At 40.1% G+C, this 20000-nt stretch overlaps 1 protein-coding gene across 2 annotated transcripts in view; it reads left to right on the top strand.

Moving 5' to 3' along the window:
• ankrd27 (ankyrin repeat domain 27 (VPS9 domain)) overlaps window positions 1-20000 on the top strand; it is a 668625-nt gene that overhangs the window by 183095 nt on the left and 465530 nt on the right. The window lies entirely within an intron of this gene.

Genomic DNA, 20000 nt, shown 5'->3' with positions numbered 1-20000 from the left:
AGTTCTATTTAAATTTTAAATAGAAGGAATTTTTATTTAGTCGACAGAAATATCTTTGGTAGGAATGGTAAAACAGACAGGAATATTATTCCTGAATAAATCAACTCAAACCTTAAACAACTTATAATATTTTGCTCTCCATAAAAATATATCCTGTCTAAATTATACAAGTTAGAAATAAAGTAAACATTAAAAGAACAAACATTCAAATTTCTTTACTCTTATGTAATTTTATATAAAAATAAACTTAGATTTTAAATATCCCAAAAGATTTTGCTCTCCATAAAAATATATCCTGTCAAAATTATACAAATTCAAATATGAACATGCTGCATAACAAAACCTGGAAATATAAATAAAATGTGTTCCTTTCAGCAATAACAAATCAAATCATTCAGTTGTCTTTGCTCATATGTCATTTTAGAGCTGGGCGCCTGGCATCTTTTTGGCAACAAGTTCGTTTCTGTTTGGTGTGAGGTTCTGTGTTGTGGAGATTCTCAGGATGGATTGCAGGTGCTCATCAGTGAGGCGACTCCTGTGTGCTGTTTTGTTAGTCTTTATCACTGAGAAGAGCTTCTCACACAGATATGTGCTACCAAACATGCACAAGGTTCGAGCCGCATGTAGACGGACTTTTTGTTCTTCAAAGTCACCAAAGCGCCGTGCAAACTCAGTGCGCTCAGTTTATCAGCAAAGTCGTGTTGGGAACACCGTAGTGGCGACTTGGTTTAACATTACTTGGCAACAGGGAAAGGGGGGTTGCACTGGTGCATTTGTGTCTCCCATAAAAGCAGCTTCACTTGAAATCACTTTGTGATTGTGCAGGTAAAGCGTCCGCTGAAGTGTCAGATTCTTATTTAATTATTCTGCTTTCTGTATCTTCTGCATTGCATTCAGGTTACCCTGATGTTTTGTCTCATAGTGCCGTCTTAGATTAAATTCTGTAATTACAGCCACATTAGCTCCACAAATGAGACACACGGGTTCAGTAAACATATACTCAGCCTCCCATCGGTTTTAAAGGCTCTATTTTCAGAATCAACTTTTCTCTTCAGCATCGTGTGAGCTAGCCGCAATAACTTGCAGCATCATAAGCTAGACTTGATTAGCGCGTAAGTGTTGGCAAGGCAGCTGAAGCGCTGCATTATGGGATCTGTAGTTTATTGTGTTACCAGCGCTTCATATACCGGGCCATTAATAACAATAATACAGTATATAAAATGATCTCGGGCGGATATAATTACGCCCGGGCGGATGTGGCCCTGCCTGAGTTTGACAATATGGACTAAATAGAACTTGAAAAGATATATTTTTCAAATGTGATCGCGCAATTCAGATAGAGTTGGCCAGCACTACAGCCTACATCCTCCCTCGCTCTTACTTTTTACCGTTCATCTAATGAATACACTGAGTATGGCTTTACCAAAACAATCATTGATGGCGAATAAAGTATCCATTATTCGAGTATGTAGATCGGGATATATATATACATATATATATACCAGCGTATCATAGCGGAGAGTAGTGTGTTAAAAAGCTAGAAAAGAAAAGGGAACATTTTAAAAATAGCGTAACATGACTGTCAATATACAGTATTTGTTTTGTGAGTGTTACTGAGTGTTGCTGTCATCAAGGATTTGATTATCATTATTTCTTTCAATCAGGTTCGTATTTGTAGGATGTGTTGTGTTCAAGTTACATTCCGTGTTTGTCAATCGTTGTAAAGATGACAGGTTTCTTTCATCGATTCGTTTCTTACTGCATCAATAAACAGCTCGTCTTCTTCTTTATCTGAGACCTGACACACTGCATGCGGGTTTTTTTACACTGTCTTCCTTTAGCGGGACATTGACTTTTCCACCGTGTGCTTTGTTTCGCAGTAGCTGGATTTATGAATATGCTTATCAGGCGCTTCATATTTTTGCTGCCTTTTCAATTGTGTAATTCGGTTTTGTTCAGCTCTTTGGAACTGTTGCCTTTTATCTGTGCACTCGTCAGTTCCGTGAGCCTTCGGTGTACATGCAACGAAGGTTCCCAGCTGTGCTGGTGCCATCTCGTGCTATGTCCGTGGCTGTATTTAATGTTACCTTAGTCCTGGCACTTAAAACTTTCTCTGCAGTTTAAGCTGAGTTTGTGTCAAACACCACCCTGACCATCTCATCTTCCTCTCCATAAGCACAGTCCTTCACCCGTGAATATTTAGTGGGAGTTTGCTATTGGATTGCGCTGATGGGCGACCTTATATGGGCAGGCACTAAATTACAAGCGCCAGCGCAGCCTGTCTATGAACTTAATTTAAAGTGTAGGTTTACATCGTGCTTTGTTTCAGTAGCAGAACTCATGAATATGGTTGTATATGTCACTGCGCTTCTTATTGTTTAGCTGCCTTCTCAATTATATAATGCATGTTTTCTTCAAGCGCTTTTGGAGGTCTTCCTGGTTTTCTATGTACTGCGTGATTACGTGGGAGGCGTGATGATGTCACGAAACTCCCACGGCGTTGAAGCTCATCTCCATTACAGTAAATGGAAAAACAGCTTCCAGTTATGACCATTACAGCGTAGAATTTCGATATAAAACCTGCCCAACTTTTGTAAGGAAGCTGTAAGGAATGAACCTGCCAAATTTCAGCCTTCCACCCACACGGGAAGTTGGAGAATTAGTGATGAGTCAGTGAGTGAGTGAGTCAGTGAGTGAGTGAGGGCTTTGCCTTTTATTAGTATAGATATATATATATATATGTGTGTGTGTGTATATATATATATATATATATATATGTATATATATATATATATATATATATATATATATATGTATATGTATGTATATGTATGTATGTATATGTATATATGTGTGTATATATATGTATATGCAATAATTGCAAAGTTGCAATCAGTCATCAAGATAAACACTGTGCAAAACTGACATACTTACTCATCACTCATCAACAAAAACGTTATTTCCTTTTTTGTTAAAAAGCTAAAATTTAGATAAAAATCTAAAATTTGTCAGGAAACACCCAAAATCTCAAAATATTTGTTGACTGATTTTAATTGAAGTTTTATTTATTGATTTTTGTCAGTAATAATGCTGTTGTAGTGAGTTGGGTATTCTTACAACAACTATTTATTTCTTGTGAATGTTATAACAACTGTATTACTGCTACAAGAGTTATGGTGAAAAATAAAATGTTGGTTTTACTGGTATGTGTTTTGAAACTGGAATTCCTGATGCCTACAAAAAAACTTGTAATCCCAGCTCACCTTAAATCCCTTCATATCTCTCCATCAGCGTCTTTTGTTAAGTAAATGCGTCGATCAGCAAAAGCAGCAAGCGGCCTTCTGCCCCATCCCCCACCTTGACGGAGCTTAGCTTGCAGGCAAAACGTTCTTCTTGCCCAAGCCAAGGCTCCTTATCTGTGTGTGAGATCTAGAGTTGCATAATGTAAATAATACAATATATCATTATTTGGAATTTGTGCATTTCATGTATTATTTAACTGGATATTGGAATTCATCACAGACAGACTGCAAACAGTATGTGGTGGGAAAAAAATAACATCTCAGAGATCATCACCATGAACACTAGTGTCCATCAGAGCTACATTATGTTCTGAGCCTTCTGTTCACTTTGATGACCCATGACTTTTGTGCCAGGAATGACTCTGTTCATGTCATCAAATTTGCAGACTATACAGCGGTGGTGTGCCTCATCAGCAATGATAATACAGAGAGGAACCAACAACCTGTCACTAAATGTCAACAAGTGAAGGGAGATCATTGTTGAATTCAGGAGGAAACACGTGGCACATACTCCACTTATATCCATGTCATCACTGTAGAGTCAGAAAGAAGTACCAAATTCCTGGGGTGTTCCTCATGGAAGACCTGACATGGAGTACAAACACCACCTCATTTGTCAAGAAAGCACAGCAGCATCATCACATGGATGAAACCTCCCCCATCCTATCCTCACAGTATTTTACAGAGCCACTGTAGAAAGCATCTTGACCAGCAGCCTCGCATTCTGGTATGGGAGCTGCACTATTTCAGATCTGAAATCCCTTCAGCTAGTGGTGAAGATTGCAGAAGTAATCATCTGAACCACCGTTCCATCTTTACAAGATCTGTACTTGTTGCTCTGCTTAAGTAGAGCTACCAAGATAGTCAGAGACCCCACCAACCCAGCCCATGAACTGTTCAAACTTTTGCCCTCTGGCAAATGCTGCCGCAGTATGTGGTTTAAGACTGCCAGACTCAGTAGGAGTTTCTTCCCACAGTCTATCAGATTACTCAACTACCACTAACAACAAACAACATGCTGACCTATTGGGACTGTTAAATTCCTGAGCAAACACCCAGACTTTCCGAACACAAATATTCGGAATCTTATATCTCCTAAAATTCTGTTATGTCTGTCCATTATGTTAATGTTTTTTATCACTTAAACACTTATGAGACTTCTGAACTCTTTAAGACCCTTCCTAATGGGATGACACATAGAAGTGCAATTGCCTCCTTTGAGACCTTTCCCAATGGGTCAATACGCACAAGCACGACTGTCATGTCTGTTTAGGGTTGCTTGTTCGTCGTCAAGGCAACAGCAGATTCGTAGCTCCACAGAAATAACTTCATGCTGATCACTGCCATGCACAATGTGCCAGTTACCCGATGGGTGATGCAGGGAACTTTATAACTTTGCCACAGACCCTGGCCCCGACCCTGACTGTTTGCTGTGTCTGTGTTTAGTAGAATGGTAGATCCCGCTACATTAAATAACCTTGCTGTTCTTGTTTTGAGTTGAATAAAGCTGGTTTTGCTAAAGTACTGAGACTTAGCCTAGACTTTAGAGTGCAAGACACAGACTCACGCATCACACACTTTTCTACTATTGACCAATTTGTCTATTGGATTATACATATATTCTCTCTGTTTATGCTGTCAATTATGTCTGTCTGTTGTTGTATATCATGTATTTGTCTCTGTTTGTATTCGTTCATAGAGCCTGGAGAAATACAATTTCGTTCAGCTGTGTAGTCCTTGTTATATGGTTTAATGACAACAAAGTAAATCCAATCCAAAGTGATGAACGCAAAATAGCATTCAGTATGTACAAAGAACTGAGATGGACAGGTGCCCTGACCAGAGTTAGTTCCTGCCTTGCGCCTGATGTGTACTGAGGTAGGCTCCTTCTGCTCCATGACTCTGCCCTGGATAAGTAGGTTAGGATGATGGATAGATAAATGAATACAGAAAGAAATATTATCCATAGTTTTTTCAAACCTACGAGAGTTTAAGACAGTATATGAGCTTTAAAGCTTATATCAATCTATAAAAAATACAAATTACAACTGAAAAATGTTCAGCATTTTCAGATGTACTGTATATACATCTAACTTAATTCAAACATTAAAAATGACTGCCACTTACTGAATACAGAATACAGTGGAACCTCGGTTTACGAACGTCTCGGTTCACGTACAACTAGGTTCACAACCAAAAAGTTCGCCAAACTTTTGCCTCGGTTCACGACCACACACTCGGTATACGAACAAAGCCAGTTTCCCTTTTGATTTGTGCGCACCTATGATTTCCGCACATGTTGCATTGTTCTTGGTCAGACATGCCTGCCTGCTGCTGAGAGAGAGAGAGAGAGAGCGAGCCGCGTGCCTGCCTGGCTGGTTCATTTAAGCAGAGCCCCTCCCTGTTCATTGTTCTCAGTCAGACGTGCGTGCTTTACTTGAGCTCTCTTTGTGCTCTACAGTATTTCGTGTGCTTTTGCTGTTAACCATGGCTTCTAAGCAAGTGAAGAGTGGTGAGAAGAACGTTTTGAAGAAAATTGAAATCGAAGTAAAGAAAGAAATTATTGAAAAGTTTGAGTGTGGTGTTCGTGTTACTGATCTTGCCGCCGAGTACAAGAAGTCAAAATCTATGATTTCGACTATTCTAAAGCAGAAAGAGTCTATTAAAGCAGGTGATATTGCAAAAGGAGTTCCAGCACTTGAAGCCTCTGCCTGGTTAACGCTGTAAGAGGTGGAAAAACTGTTTACCAGTTTACTCATTTACCAATTTGAGAACCCTCCTCCTTTCAAGCAGCACAATGTAAACAAAGCCAGACTGCCAGTAATGTGGAGTGCAAACACGAAGGGTTGGGTCACAAGGACTTTGTTTTTTGGAATGGCTGCATGAAGCTTTCACTCCCACCAGTTAAACAGCTTAAAACACCAGAAACCCAAGAAATCACAAGAGAGAAAACACCTGAAGGAAAACATCCCTCCATTGTGGAGCCAGACTCTTCCTCTTCACTTCATGCCAGAACTCGACTCATGCAAGGTTAGTTTTCTTGTTGGTTTTTGTATTATGGATTTTTCAAAAGTTAATTTTTCAGTTCGTAGCGTGAATTGTTGCAATGTTAGTTTTTTTTTTTTTTTTTCCAAACGTTCCTTTTTTTTCCGCTGTGCTTAAAGCTCATTTTAAAAAAAGTGTTCACAGCGATTGGGCTGTAAGGCTAAAATAGCGTGCTCTTGTTTCTTTTTGGTTGCTTGTGGTCGGTTTTTAAAGTAAAGTTCGGATTTGTTCAAATGTTCCCCTCTGTTCAGAGAGAGAGACAGCGAGAGAGAGAGAGGGCGCGTGCTGCTGACGGGGCAGGATATGTTGTGTGTGGGGGGGTGTGCTACAGAGAGAGAGAGAGCGCAAGCGAGCCTGCTTGTGTAGCTGACCAGGGAGCCTGGGTGTTTTGTGTCAGTGTTATTCAATGTTTTTACATTAGTTTACTATTACACTGTGCATTCTATGGTGTAATTAACTATATTTGTGCTTAATCTTTACATATATTTACATACAGTTCGTACGGTCTGGAACGGATTAATTGTATTTACATGCAATCCTATGGGGGAAATTGCTTCGGTTCATGACCAACTCGGTTTACGACCAGAGTTTTAGAACGAATTATTGTCGTGAACCGAGGCTCCACTGTATACAAGCTGAACTTACTCGTTTAAGTTAAATATGAAATAATAACCTAATCTGTAATTTATGTATACAGACATAATGCATCATGAACATAATTTTTGAAAGCATCCATCCAGTTGTCAACTTTCAAACCCATTTATCTTGAGAAGGGTGGCTGGAAAGCTGGAGCTTATCACCACAAGCATTGGGAGCAAGGCAGGAATAACCTCTGAATAGGGCAGTAGTCCATCGCAGGGTGAACACATTCACACACAAACACAATCCAGTTTTTCCAAATGTGGTGTGTTGTGTGTGTGTGTGTGTATGTGTGTACACAAATTGAATTCTTTTAACTCCCCTGTCATATCAGTCTGTGGTTTTGTCTTTTAATGTATGAAAGGGGCTTTTAGCATGTCTCTGGGGATGGGGAGCATTCTTTACGCAATGGGATTTAATTTACAGTAGATCTCTAAATAAAGGTTGCCCTTGTTTGACAAACTGTGTGTGCCTAGTAATACTGATTTGCCCGTTTTTGTATTTCACTGTTGATTATAAACTTAGAAAGCAGTCTGAAAAATGCTAGAGTGGACGAAAAGCTTTCAAAATGCAAACCACATGTTCAGATATTTCTGTGTTAGTGTTTGGGGTAATATGATTAGCCTAATGCAAATGTTTGTACAATACACACAATTTTTTTTGATATAGCTGGCTCTGTTGACACACCATTCCAGATACCTGAGTTCTAATCTCCACTGGCACAGGCAACCTCTGCGTACAGTTTGCACTCTGTTTCTGTGGGGTTTCTTAAATTTCCTCCCCATTCTAAAGCCATGACAGTTAGACTGACTGGTGACTCTGAACACTACTAAAGGCTGATTAAATTCAAACCATAAACATCTGTTAAATGGGCATAAATGAAAACATTTTATCGAATACTTGACACTGATTCATTCATTTTAGAGTAACTCGGATTGCAAATACTGGTGTGCTGTATACTGTGTGTCTGTTCTTTTTAGGAATTATTTTTGTTTTCATTTAGCAAGGCTCATTATGTTTTGCTTTGTGTTCTTTGATAAAGGAGTTGTATTTGGTATAGTTTAAACAGACTGTATGGCACTATATTTGTGCTCTTTAACTCTTAATACTTGCACATTTTCAAGTACTGTATCTTACATTATAGTGAGTTTACTTCAGACATTGTTCATTGGTTGATTTTTTAGAAACAAAAGTCTTACATTTGGATTAAGCGGGGTAAAAATAATTGGATGGATGGATGTATTATTGTATAAAGAGCATACAGTATATATGTGTGCAATGCTGTTTATTCAGTATATTGTTTTTTCTTATGTTTTATTTATGTTTAGGATTTACTATTCCATTTTAAAAAGATTTGAAATTGCAGGTGGTAGAAGTGTGTGGGGTGATCAAAAAGCTTTGAGACTAGGACACCAGAAAAACCAAACATTAGAACATGATAACAATCTAGACAAGAACAGGCCATTCAGCCCAACAAATCTCACCAGTCCTATCCACTTATTTCTTCTAAAAAAAACATCAAGTCTAGTCTTGAAAGTCCCTAAGGCCTTACTGTCTACCATTCTACTTCGTAGCTTATTCCAAGTGTCTGTGGTTCTCTGTGTAAAGAAAACCTTACTGTTAGTTTGAAATTCATTCTTATCAAGTTTCCAACTGTGTCCCCTTGGTGTTCATGAACACAGTTTAAAATAATGGTCTTGGTGCACTGTACTCATTCCCTTCATAATTTTAAAGACTTCAATTGTGTTTAATTACTTATACTGAAAGTCGCAGCTCTTTTAATCTTTCTACATAATTCATCCCCAGTAGACCAGGAATGAGCCTAGTGTCTTCTCTGGACCTTTTCCAGAGCTGCTATGTCTTTTTTGTAGCCTGGAGACCAAAACTGCACACAGCACTCTAGATGAGGTCTCACCAGTACATTATAAAGCTTGAGCATAGCCTCCAAGGAATTGGACTCTACACACCATGCTATATAGCCTAACTTTCTGTTAGCCTTCTTAAATGGCTTCTGAACAGTGTTTGAAGTTGACAGAGTAGAGTTGAGTATGCCTCCTAATTCCTTCTCATAAGGAGTGCACTTGATTTTAAGACCTCCTGTTGTATATTAAAACCTAACATTTTTACTTCCTATGTGTAATACATATACTGACATTAAACTTCATCTGCCACAAATTTGCCAAACCTGTATGCTGTCCAACAACATTTATTTATATGCACATTTTTATACAAATAATGTAGTGCAAAGTGCATTACATGAGGAAGAAAAGAGAAATAAAAGACAAAGTAAGAATTAGAATAAGACAACACTAATTAACATAGAATGAGAGTAAGGTCCGGTGGCCAGGGAGGACAAAAAAAAAAAACAAAAAAGAGAAAAAATAAAATCTGCAGGGATTCCAGGCCACGGGACTACCCAGCCCCCTCTGGGCATTCTACCTAACATAAATGAAACAGTCCTCTTTGTATTTAGGGTTCTCTTGGAAGGACTTGATGATGATGGGCATGCAGACTTCTGGCTTTTAATCCATCAATATAGAAACATCACAGTGCTTTAATTAGTTGGTGATGGTGGAGATCACCACCACAGAAAACTGGGAAAAGAAACAGAAGAGAGAGTAGGGGTCAGTACAGATTTTAGAGCCACCATGAATAGTTATTATAATGAATTGAATATACAGAGTATCAGGATTAAATGAAGGTGAAGTTATCAGAAAGCCATGTTAATGTGTTTTTAGCAGTTTTTTTTAAAATGCTCCACCTTATCAGCCTGGCGAATTCTTATTGGCAGGCTATTCCAGATTTTAGGTGCATAACAGTAGAAGGCTGCATCACCGCTTCTTCTAAGTTTTACTCTTGGAATTCTAAGCAGACATTCATTTGAGGATCTAAGGTTACTATTTGGAATATAAGGTGTCAGACATTCTGATATATAAGGCTTTGTAAACATGTGGTTATTTAACTGCATAATGATTGCCTTCTCTAAAATTTTACTTAAGAAAGGCAGGTTAGAAATGGGTCTAAAATTTTCAAAAGCAGAGGGGTCAAGATTATTTTTCTTGAGTAGGGGTTTAACTACAGCAGTCTTAAGACAGTCTGGGAAGACCCCAGTATCTAATGACGAGTTTACAATGTCAAGAATATTATCAATTAGCACGCCTGATACTTCTTTGAAAAAAACTTGTTAGTATTGGGTCAAGGATGCAGGTGGAGGGTCTCAGTTGAGAAATTATTTTATGTAAATCAAGTAAATCTGTCTCTGTGTAAGAATTTAATTTGTTTATAACGGAGTACTAGGGCTTAGGATGACCCCAGTGTTGGGGAGATATACTATATTATTTCTAATATCATTAATTTTTTGATTGAAGAATACAGCAATACCCTCACAGGTTTTACTGGCGGTATTTTGGAGGCATTCCTTTGTGTTACCTGGGTTTAGCAGACAATCAATCATAGAGAATAAGATTCTGGGATTACTAGCATTATTATTAGTCCTTCTGTAATGATTTAATGAATGCCAGATTATCTGCCAGTCCACCTATCTTGGTACCATCTGCATACTTCACCAGTTTATTTATCTCCATCTATCCATTATCCAACCCGCTATATTCCAACACAGGGTTGCGGAGGTCTGCTGGAGCCAATCCCAGCCAACACAGGGCGCAAGGCAGGAAACAAACCCCGGGCAGTTTGCCAGCCCCCACCGCATGTTATTTATATTCCTATCCAAATCATTTATATATATTTACTCTCATCATCACCCTCTACTTCCTGTGTATAAAACCAATTTTGCACCCATGTAAAAACATCACCCTGAACTCCCACTTCTTTTAGTTTGATGCCTAACCTCTCATGTGGCACCTTATCAAATGCTTTCTGAAAGTCCAGATAAATTTGGTAAGCTCCAATTTGATCATATCTTTTTATTGCTTCCTCATAGAATTCTAGCATGTTAGTAAAACATGACCTCTGTCTTCTGAACCCATGCTGACTGTTCAGAAAAACTGTACTTGTCATGTGCTGCTCAATCTTATCTGTACTAATAAAAGGCAAAGCCCTCACTCACTCACTCACTCATCACTAATTCTTCATCTTCTCGTGTAGGTAAAAGGCCGAAATTTGGCAGGCTCATTCCTTACAGGTTACTTACAAAAGTTAAGTAGGTTTCATTTGAAAATTCTACACGTGACAGTCATAATGGTCGACAACATCCGCCATGTTGAACTTTCTTATTTATGGCCCCATCTTCACGAAATTTGGTAGGCGGCTTTCCTGCGCTAACTGAAACCAATGTACATACTTATTTCAGTGGTATGACACCACTGTCGGACGCCATATTGAACTTTCCAACGTCACTAATTCTCCAACTTCCCGTGTAGGTAGAAGGCTGACCCCATCTTCACGAAATTTGGTAGGCAACTTCACTTTGCTAACCAAAACCGATGTACACACTTAATTCGATGGTATGACGCCAGTGTCAGCCGCCATATTAAACTTTCCAATGTCACTAATTCTCCAACTTCCCGTGTAGGTATAACGGTGAAATTTGGCAGGCTCATTCCTTACAGGTTACTTACAAAAGTTCAGCAGGTTTCATTTTTAAATTTTACGCGTAACGGTCGACAACGTTCGCCATGTTGAACTTTCTTATTTATGGCCCCATCGTCACGATATTTGGTAGGTGGCTTCCCTGCGCTAACTGAAACCTATGTACGTACTTATTTCGGTGGTATGAAACCACTGTTGGCCGCCATATTGAACTTTCCGACAGTCTTTGTTTCTTATGGGCCCATCTTCAAGAAATTTGGTCCGCAGGTTCCCAATGCTAACTGAATTCTACTTATATATACGTCCATAGCCGGCATATAAGGCCGTCTGTCGCTCCAGTCTCTACATTCCCTTCCTTGCCTCGCTACAGGATTCACGTCTCCCTGCTGATAACTACAGCCTTTTTATTTAATCCACGGCTTCTCCGCTGTTTCATTGTTCATTTATTACGATTATAGTTATTGTGTAGGTATTTTAGACTTACTTTGCATTGTTCAGGTACCCATTTCCTTTATTGTTCCAACCGTACCCCCATTAACATGTCTTATCGAGGTGATCACCATCGATCAAAGAACTGTCACTTAACGAGTGGTTTCCATGCCCAAAGATGGCACCTGCCTTTTCCATTCTCTTAGTCACATACTGCACGGACATATCAGGCTCACTCTTGATATCCGGAGGAACATTGTGTCTTATGTATTGAATGACTGGGACAGGTTCAAGGTGTGGACTGATGACGGTACAGGAGATAATTATACTACACAGGAGCACTAGAAGAGTGAAATGCTTAAGCCCTTCACCTATGGTTCCGCATGTGAGTTGATGGCTGCCGCTGAATTGTTCGGTTGTCGCTTTCCAGTTATTTCCGATGGGAGTGTTAGCTCCGTGGAAATATGTTCTTTTATATTGCGGCGGTTTTAATAACCCTTTTAATTAAATATGTATAATAACGGTGATATCCCTCTTTTCAGCGATAGGCGGCGACAAAGTCACAGAAAAGACAGAATATACTTAGCTTGTTTAATGCGGCTTACGTTGCTATAGATCAGGAAAGACCAGACACATTGCATTATGACCCACGGAGACTTGGTCATGTAGAAATGGCTTTTTGCTGTCACAACGGAGGCGGTCTTGGTGTCCAGAACTTACACTCCCTCAGGTCTTCAAAGCTTGGACTGTTTCCAGCGTCCTTATATTGTATTCCCATGACCAAAGCCTCCTGGTCTCATGCCAAACAAGGTAGACAAACTGAGCTAAAAATCAGACCATCAGATCATATAACACTAGGCCTTTTAGGGTGACCACAGCTGTTCCTGTCTGTCTCATGCTTTGGCTAGCGCAGCACTTCTGAAAGGTGACACCCTGTGCTAAAGCTAGCTCAGCTCTGCATGGCATGTTACACAGAAAAAATGAATGAAAAATACATTGAAAGAAATGAATAACAGATACAGTGACACAATTATTAATATTATAACGACCTTAGTATAACACCAGTGTACCGAAATGGCCAAAATATTTTACACCTTTGGACAACCGCCAATGCCTCTTAAACATCTTAGATTCACAGGTGAAGATTTGAGTAATTTCTGAATGTTTAAACTCTCAAAAACTGGATGTGAAGTTATCGATGAAACTGGTTGTATGCTTACAACGCTTAACAGATGCCAAATGTCACTTCAAATCAAGTCCTGCAAATACTAACGTAATTGAAACAAACCATGAAACTCAAACCGATTATGACAGTAGTAATCCAAGATGTGAGATTTGAGGCAAGATTACTTTTCACATGGCCAACTGTACGTTGCATGCTCAAGAGTTAGCTCAGCACAGAGCTTGGTCATATTACAACCGGAGGGCCGAACTGACAATGTGGTATACAAAGAGATCCTTAACAAATAATTATTGGTATATTTTCCGTCAGTTTAAAAATGTTTATCTTCTTAATATAAATTTTAAGGCAGCACTTCGCCGCTGCAAAGCATGGGTATTTTGCTAGTCCTTAATAATTCCAGACTCTACTGCGATAAATGAATTTCCACGAAGTAGGATTCTTTATTTATAAATCTAATATTTTCGCAGTTAGAGTATAGAAAACCTGTTTACGACCTTCTAAATACGTTTTTTTTAACATTATTAGAGCCCTATAGACATGAAGTAACACCCTTTAGTCAAAAGTTTAAACTGTGCTCTATGACAAGACAGAGATGACAGTTCTTTCTCAACATTAAAAGAAACAGAGCAGAGAATGTCAGAGAGAGAGAGACACACAGAGAGAGAAAAGTAAACAATCAAAAATCAATAGGGCTGTTGGGCTTTTAAGTATGCAAAGCACCGATACATCAGCCTCATGGAAGGGGTCAATGTGAAGGTAGTCTTTCAGCATTTTTTAGAGGAGTGTCTGTATCTTCTAAGCAAACAGCCCCTCTGCTCACACCCCCTCCGTCATGAGCAGAGAATGTCAGAGAGAGTGAGAGAGACAAAGAAAAGCAAACAAAAATCAAAATGTGTTGTTGGAGCTTTTAAGTGTGCGAAGCACCGCGCGGGAAGCATATTAGATTAGATTAGATTCACTTTATTGTCATTACACATGTAAAAATACAGGGCAACGAGATTCAGTTTAGCATCTAATCAAAAGTGCAAAGAGCAGAAGTACAATAAATATAATATGTGCATATTATGTACAGTTAAATATGATATTTACAGTTAAATATGATATTTACAGTTAAATGCGATATATACAGTTAAATACGATATGTACAGTTAAGAGCACAGTGAAGATGGGAATAGATATATAGATATATATAAATAGATATACAAATGTTCTAAATGCGGATGGCAAATATACATATTTTACAATATACATTTATGTACCTATACATGTATTTGTATGTACTATAATACTATAAGTACTATATATATATATATATATATATATATATATATATATATATATATATATATATATATACACATAGAGATGTACAACATACAGGTGTGTTATGTATGTGCAGTAATACTATGAGTATTGTAATATATACAGATGTACAATATATGATGTACAATGTACAGGTGTGCTGTGTGTGCACAGGTATGTACAGATATGTACAAGGAAGGGAGGAGGAGTAGTGTAGAGGATTAAGTGTGTGGATGTGAAGGTTCAATGGGGGACCGAGTTCAGAAGTGTGACCGCTGTGGGGAAGAAGCTGTTCCTAAACCTGCTGGTTTTAGTTGGAAGGCTCCTGTAGCGCCTTCTGGAGGGGAGGAGCTGGAAGAGTTTGTTGGCTGGATGAGAGGAGTCCTTAAGAATGCAACGAGCTCGGCGTAAACATCTCTTCTTGTGAACGTCCTCAATGACCGGAAGTGGAGTCCCTATGATGCGTTGTGCGGTTTTCAGCCATCCGCTGCAGTGCCTTGCGGTCAGCAACAGAGCAATTCCCATACCAGGCTGTAATACAGTTAGTCAGGATGCTCTCTATCGCACGGTGGTAGAAGTTGCCCAGTATGACAGCAGATAGTTGGCTCTTCTTCAGTATCCTTAAGAAGAAGAGGCGCTGATGGGCCTTCTTGACCAGACTGGAGGTGGTGTTTGTCCATGACAGGTTCTCCGAGATATGTATCCCCAGGAATTTAAAGCTGGAAACCCGTTCGACAGCCATGCCATTGATGTGAATGGGGTGGTGGGTGTCTCCCTTCTTCTTCCTGAAGTCCACAATGAGCTCCTTGGTTTTGGTGGTATTCAGGAGCAGGTTATTTTCAGCGCACCACGCAGCTAAGTGTTTTACCTCCTCCCTGTAATTAGATTCATCGTTATCACTGATGAGACCGATCACCGTGGTATCGTCTGCAAACTTGATGATGGAATTGGATCCATACATGGGCCTGCAGTCATGAGTGAAAAGAGAGTAGAGGAACAGGAGTGTGGAACGCCAGTGTTGAGTGTAATGGTGGTAGAGCAGTTATGGCCAGACCTGACATGCTGGGGTCTGTTGGTCAGGAAGTCCATGATCCAATTACAGATAGAATTATTGATACCAAGATCCACAAGTTTAGTGATCAACTTGGAAGTGATGACTGTATTAAATGCTGAGCTGAAGTCAACAAACAGCAATCTTGCATAGGTGTTCTTATTGTCCAGGTGTGAGAGTACACCGTGAAGCGCTGTGGATACAGCATCCTCTGTACTCCTATTGTTACGGTAGGCAAATTGGTGAGGATCCAGTGTGGGGGGCAGGCATGTCTTGAGGTGTGCCAGTACCAGTCGCTCAAAGCACTTCATAGCTATGGGCGTGAGTGCTACAGGGCGGTAGTCATTCAGGCACATTGGTGATGAGTGTTTCGGCACTGGCACTATGGAGGTGGTTTTGAAGCATGCTGGCACTGCTGCCTGGGCAAGGGACAGGTTGAAAATATCCGTGAAGACCCCTGCCAGCTTTTCAGCACATGCTCTAAGGACACGTCCAGGGATGCCATCAGGGCCAGCAGCCTTATGAGCATTGATGCAGCTTAGTGTGTTATGAACCTCCGTGTGGGTGAGTGTGATGGTATGGCAGTCATCAGAGGGTAGGGTTATGGTGGACTTTTCCTTGTTGTCTTTGTCAAAGTGAGCGTAGAAGTCGTTCAGCTCATTGAGGAAGGACATATCCATGGCTGTCTGTGTGGAAGTGCCGCACTTATACTCAGAAATGGCCTGGATGCCCCTCCACCTTCAGTTTGTAGCTAAGCTTGGCCAAGTTGATGCCCCTCTTCAGTTCTGCCCTGGAAGTACTGTAGGCCTGTGTGTCACCTGATCTGAAGGCATTGTTACGTGCCTTTAGCAGAAGCCGCACTTCCCTGTTCATCCATGGTTTCTGATTTGGGTACGTTGTGATCCGCTTCTCTGTGGTAACACTGTCAATTGTGGTGCTGATGTGTTCCAGTACTGAGTGTGTGTAGTAGTCAATGTTTATTTGTGAGTCGAAGGTGGCCTGAGAGGCAAACATGCTCCAGTCTGTGTCCTTAAACCTGTCCTGGAGTGTACCGTCAACCCCCGCTGGCCACACTTTGATGGTCTTCACTGTTGGTCTCACACGGTTGATAAGTGATGAGTATTTGGGGGTGAGAAACAAAGAAAGGTGATCAGACTGTCCCAGGTGGGGGAGGGGTGTAGCTGTGTAGGCTCCAACAATGTTAGTGTAAACATGATCCAAGGTTTTATCCCCTCTGGTATGGCAGGAGACATGTTGGTGAAATTTAGGTAGCACCATCTTTAGGTTGGAGTGGTTGAAATCACCTGCTACAATAAATGCAGCCTCAGGGTGAGCAGATTGTTGTTTGCTAATGGCTGCATAGAGTTCTTTCATAGCAAGCTTAGCATTAGCATCCGGTGGGATATATGCAGCTGTTATTATAGTGGAGGTGAACTCCCTCGGCAGATAGAATGGTCTACACTTAACCATGAGATACTCAAGGTCAGCTGAACAGTGTTTTCCAACAATGACAGAGTTTGTACACCAAGCCTTGTTAATATAAATGCACAATCCTCCGCCTCTTGTCTTACCAGAATCATCAGCTGTTCTGTCCGCCCGGAGAATGTGGCGCCCGACTAGCTCTATAGCATCGTTAGGTATACCGCTGTGTAGCCATGTTTCTGTGAATATCATGATGTTACATTCCAGTATTCTTCTATTGTCGGTGATCCAAAGTCGCAACTCGTCCATTTTATTCGCCAGGGACCGCACATTAGCAAGGAAAATACTGAGTATGGATAGCCGATGTGGTGTTAGCCTTAGCTTAGCTGTTAGCCCTCCGCGTTTCCCCCGCCTTTGTTTACGGTCTCTGCGCCGTCTTCGAGTACTTCCGGTCGGCCGGGTAGCCTGCGAAGCGTCGGGTGCTCTTCTTATCTCAGGGATGAGATGAAGGTTGCTAATAAAACAGTCCGAGTTGTGTAGATCAATATCCAAAAGCTCTTGTCGGGTATAGGATGTAAAAGCGAAGCTGTTCTGAACGAACAGACTCGAGATGAGCAGGAATAACACTGCTATTTTGCAAAATCTGAAGAGACGCTGAGCCTCGCGTGACGCACGCGCCGCCATATCATTGAGGAGTTTTATTTAATACTTAATACGTGCTCTGATTGGGTAGCTTCTCAGCCATCCGCCAATAGCGTACCTTGTATGAAATCAGCTGGGCAAACAAACTGAGGAAACATGTACCATAAATTTAAAGACCCATCGTCTGCAGAAATCTGCGAAAAATCCGTGATATAAATTTAGATATGCTTACATTTAAAATCCACGATGGAGTTAAGCTGTGAAAGTTGAAGTGCGATATAGCGAGGGATCACTGTACACACATCTATGTGCGCCTCTTTGTGCGCAGCACTTTAATCACATACCATAGGTAGCCAATGAGGCAATCAAGAATGACCGCACCCACACGTGCAGGTGTGATTCGCTCCCGCTACCTCATTAACTCCCCGCAGTTATGCAATCACACCCATGGAGAATGGCACTGGTATACGGATTTAAAACCTGGCCTTTTTGTGGGAAGCCGCGGACTCGCTATACCACAGCAACCTAAATGCGCAAGCTCTAATGTAACCAGCAATATACATTGGTTTTACAGTGCTGTATTGATTGCAGAGTTTGTTTTTTTTTTATTTAAGGTCAGTTACAACTGTTTGTTGATGTTAAGTAGTGAGCTTGCTATATTCCATAGTCTGCTATAACAGTAAATCATGTTTGTTTTTTTAATTTAAATAAATTATATAAATATATTCTCAAAATTACATAAACAGCTTCTTGCGTCAACACTCTTTTAACATAAGCCTATTCTGTCTTTATAGTTTTAATTTTAGCTTACTATGTTGTTAATTTGTAGTGCCTTATTGTTCTAAAATGTTTTTTTCTTTCTTTAACACTAGAATTACCAGAGCCTGTGAAAAACGGCCCACCTTAAATCCATTCGCACCTCTCTGCCTATCGTCTTTTGTCCTCTAAATGTGCAGATAAAGACAAACTGCAAGCAGCTGGCTATTCCATCCCCTCACCGACAAGCATAAACTTCTCCCAGCTCATGCCTTGATTGATTATCTGGGGGTGAAGTGGAGTTTTAGAGTGGAAGTAATAGATCGTTATTTGGAACACACGCATTTCATGTGTGTTACGTTTCTACAGTAATCTGTGTAAATACATTTTTGAAGCAGAAATATTTTTCATATTTTAGTAGTAAATGACAAAATGTAGGCATAAACTGTATAACGTATGAAGCCTGAAGTCCAGAGATCAAATAAACACTTTCAGAAAAGTTTCAAGGAACAGACAACAGCTTTCGTGGCGTAGCAGTAAGATTTGCTGACTTGTAATCAAGAGTCCCCCATTTGATCCCGACTCACTCCTATATTTGCCATTTTCAGTAGTGAGCTGCTCTTATTGTTAATATTATACAGTATACACATACACTTGGTTTGCGTCTGTAACACGGTGTACATTTATAGGATTTGTAAAAGTTACCTTTTTTTTCACTTTTATACTCTCTAAATCACAATCACAATAACCTTTACAAGTATCATAAATTACACCGGCTGTTACAGACTGAAATCAAATGTATGTTTTTATTCTAAAATAGTAAGAATAAGAGCATTTCACTTCTCAACACGGAGTCGTGCAGGATTGAACTCGTGACCTTTTGATTCCTAGTCAGCAGCTGATACTGTTGCGCCATGGAGGCAGTCATAGTAAATGCATGTCAATGTTACATGCTAACGTGGCTTTTTTTTTCTGCGGTTGCAGTGATCCCTCGCTATATCGTGCTTCGACTTTCGCGGCTTCACTCCATCACGGATTTTAAATGTAAGCATATCTAAATATATATCACGGATTTTTCGCTGGTTCACGGATTTCTGCGGACAATGGGTCTTTTCATTTATGGTACATGCTTCCTCAGTTTGTTTGCCCAGTTGATTTCATACAAGGGACGCTATTGGCGGATGGCTGAGAACCCAATCAGAGCATGTATTACATATTAAATAAAACTCCTAAATGATATACGATATGCTTCCCGCGCGGTGCTTGATTGCTTGATTTTCTCTGTCTCTCTCACTTTCTCTGACATTCTCTGCGCCTGACGGAGAGGGTGTGAGCAGATGGGGCTGTTTGCACAGAGGCTGTTTGCCTAGAGGATACGGATGCTCCTCTACAAAATGCCGCTTTATCGCGGTGCTTCGGCATACTTAAAATCCCAAAACCACGTATTGATTTTTTGATTGTTTGCTTTTCTCTCTCTCTCTCTCTCTCTGACGTTCTCTGCTCCTGACACGCATTCTTTGAAGAGGAAGATATGTTTGCATTCTTTTAATTGTGAGAAAGAACTGTCATCTCTGTCTTGTCATGGAGCACAGTTTAAACTTTTGACTAAAGGGTGTTCATGCCTAGAGGGCTCAATTAATGTTAACAGTGTGGGAGAGTTTATAAGTGCATAAAATATATA

The sequence above is a fragment of the Polypterus senegalus genome, chromosome 9, assembly GCF_016835505.1.
Source record: "Polypterus senegalus isolate Bchr_013 chromosome 9, ASM1683550v1, whole genome shotgun sequence".
Lineage (NCBI taxonomy): Eukaryota > Metazoa > Chordata > Cladistia > Polypteriformes > Polypteridae > Polypterus > Polypterus senegalus.
This window is presented reverse-complemented; position numbering and strand designations above follow the sequence as displayed.